This window comes from Aegilops tauschii, chromosome 5 (genome assembly GCF_002575655.3).
Source record: "Aegilops tauschii subsp. strangulata cultivar AL8/78 chromosome 5, Aet v6.0, whole genome shotgun sequence".
In the NCBI taxonomy this organism is placed as follows: Eukaryota; Viridiplantae; Streptophyta; class Magnoliopsida; order Poales; family Poaceae; genus Aegilops; species Aegilops tauschii.
In genome coordinates, this window is record NC_053039.3 from 409929644 (window position 1) to 409932875 (window position 3232).

The following is a 3232-nucleotide window of genomic DNA, read 5'->3' on the forward strand; positions in this document are numbered from 1 at the left end:
CGTGTGTTGGGAGGCATGCCAAACGGATGCATTGGCTCTTTGGCTAGCTATAGGAGCACGCTGCATGCGTGATCGAACTCAAGTTGCAGCCCGGCTCTTCTACCCTTCCTCACCCGAAGCACACACTCCTCTTTTGTCGTTTCTAGAGAGCTATACATGATTTGGCATCATACATTTTCATTTTATTTTTTCGTTGATCTCAACATGAGAACATGTAAAGTAGTTTAACCAAATAGATATACCATTTGCCACAAAAAAACAGATAGACTATAACCAACCTTAATGCCAAAAACCAAGTTAGAGCATCTCCAACAGCCGCCCAACGCGCGGCGCGCTTAAAAGTACTTTGCAGCGCGCTCATCGCCAGGAAAAGCGCGGCGGACAGCGCTGGCTCCAGCAGCCGCGCTAAAATTTAGCGTGCACGCGTAGCTCCAGCAGGCGCGCTAAAATGCAGCGCGCGCTCTCGCACGAACACTCTAGACTAGGTTGCATACATATTTTTTTAGATAAAAACGATACATAATTCATCATATATAAAACGATAATAGATATTTTACATAGTTCATAGCATAGATAGATAAAACTATGGTGCAACTGCATAAAAACTACAATGCACTACATACTACGGTGCAATTAGATAAACTATGGTGCAACTACAACCTACTCCGAGTCGTCATCATCATTATCATCATCCTCGCTGGTGTTGTCCGAGGTATCGAGCCAAATGTCCTCCCAACGAGGATCATTATCCCCAAAGATCGACTCCCCACCTGCTTCAACGATATCGCACTGCGATATCGCCAGTGCCTTCCGCCAACGCCTGTCCGCCCGCCCCGCGCGGCGCCTTGCCGTCCTTTCCGCCCAGTAGGCGCGCTCGTTGGCGACGTCCTCTGGGTGGCGCCGGCGCCACTCTGCCATGGCTCGCTCGTCCTCCTCGGCGATGAGGAGGCGGTCCTGCCGCCGACGGTGCTCCGCACGGTCCTGGTCCGTGATAAGACGAGGCGGAGGGGCGACGGCCTACGCCTGCTCGCGCGTGTAGACATCGCGGAAGTTCATCTGCGATGGAAGCTTCTCTAGGCGCCATGCCGCCGCATCGTACGCGCGGGCGGCCTCGTGCGCGGTCCCGAACGTGCCGAGGCCAAGCCGGACGTCGCCGGACCGGATCTCGGCGTAGTAGGTGCCACCGGGGTGCTCGCGGACGCCGCGGTAGCCAGAAGATCCCAGGCGGCGCTGCGCCATGGTGGCGCGGTGGTGGCGGGGCGATGAAGCCGTGAGCAAGCGGCAGAGAAGCGGCACAGGGAGCGGGGAGAGCGTGTGTGGCAGTGTGGAGGCCGTGTGGCGAGCACCGCAATTTATAGGCGCGCCGGAAGCGGCGCGCCAAATCTAGCGCGCGAGCTGCCGCCTTTTCCCGCGCGCGCTACTTTCCCGCCACCGCTGGAGCGCGCGAAAACGTCCGGCGCGCGCTAAAGTGACAGTTTACCCCGCGCGCGCGTCTTTTGGCGCCGCTGTTGGAGATGCTCTTATGCAGTTTGTCTCCACTCTGCATGAATCGCGTGTAGGAATCGGAACCACTAAACCCCACACCTATTTGTGTTAGTTTTAGATTTTTGAGTAAAATGCACCACTGCTTGTTATACTTTTTTTTAAAGATCCAGCAGATTGCTGGCTTGATTAAGATTTAGCACGAAGCAACGGAAGAGCAACATGGGGTAGATTCAAAGATCGAAGAAAAATAGTAAAAAGGAAACAACAACGCCATTCGCTGAAGATCAGCACTACACTCTCATGATGGATCACCATCCACTCGTGACAACACAACACAGCTCCGACTCCAACGAAGAAACTATGAAGAAGAACTAGGCAAGTTGGCGCCGCGGAAGATCACTGAACGGACCACCTATCGTCTGTCATCGTATGCCACCTGGCCCCGCCACTGCAGCTTCGACTTCACAGCAACAAACAGTCGAGGCAATCTCATGGGCACGCCAGAGAAGAGCCGACTACCCAACCAATGCCATGTCTCCGACATCATTCACCCCGTCATCATTGCCACATAAGTATAATCGCTCACATCGCCTGAGGGACACCACTCGACGAGCCGCCGTCCACCACCGTCACGGGTCATGGGCCCCTCTGGACGGATCCACCTCCAAGACGATGCCCCCAAGAGGGAAAGCGGTGCCGAGCACATCTATTAGCACCGCCGTTGTCTGATCCGAAAGACCGGTCTAGGGTTTCCCCTGGAGAAAGTCGGGAAGGGATGTAAGAACTACTACATCGATGCCTTCAACAAAGGAACGATACCGGCAGGCGCCGCCACCGACGATTCCGGCCACTGCCGGAGTATGGCTTTCGCTAGCGGCCTCAGCCTTCCAACCCGTGGACCCAACTGGCCCACCTCGCCAAACACCTTCGCGTCAAGACCGGCACGTCCTCAGCCCCTCCAACCGCCAGCCACCTCCTCCAGACTGCCTGGACTCCATAGCAGCAGACCGGGACAGAGAAACTGCTCATCTTACGGTGCCAAGGCCAGATCCACGGCGTCCACCAAGCAGCAGCCACATCGACCACACTCCCCTGTGCCAAGGAGCACACCTGGGCATCAAGCCCAGATCTGGCCCCGCGCTCACTGTTGCGCTGCAACGCCCACATGCGGCAGGAAAGCCAGCGAGTCCTCCTCAAGGAAATATGCCCTAGAGGCAATAATAAAGTTGTTATTTATATTTCCTTATAATATGATAAATGTTTATTATTCATGCTATAATTGTATTAACTGGAAACTTAGTACATGTGTGAATACATAGACAAACAGAGTGTCACTAGCATGCCTCTACTTGGCTAGCTCGTTAATCAAAGATGGTTAAGTTTCCTAGCCATAGACATGAGTTGTCATTTGATGAACGGGATCACATCATTAGAGAATGATGTGATTGACAAGACCCATCCGTTAGCTTAGCACGATGATCATTTAGTTTGTTGCTATTGCTTTCTTCATGACTTATACATGTTCCTATGACTAAGAGATTACGCAACTCCCGAATACCGGAAGAACACTTAGTGTGCTATCAAATGTCACAACATAACTGGGTGACTATAAAGATGCTCTACAGATGTCTCCGATGGTGTTTGTTGAGTTGGCATAGATCGAGATTAGGATTTATCACTCCGATTGTCCGAGAGGTATCTCTGGGCCCTCTCGGTAATGCACATCACTATAAGCCTTGCAAGCAAT

General features: G+C 52.9%; 1 pseudogene; it reads right to left on the reverse strand.

The window, feature by feature from the left end:
- Positions 1 to 660: 660 nt before the first annotated feature.
- LOC120964857 (uncharacterized) lies at positions 661 to 1546 on the reverse strand (annotated as a pseudogene).
- Positions 1547 to 3232: the final 1686 nt, after the last annotated feature.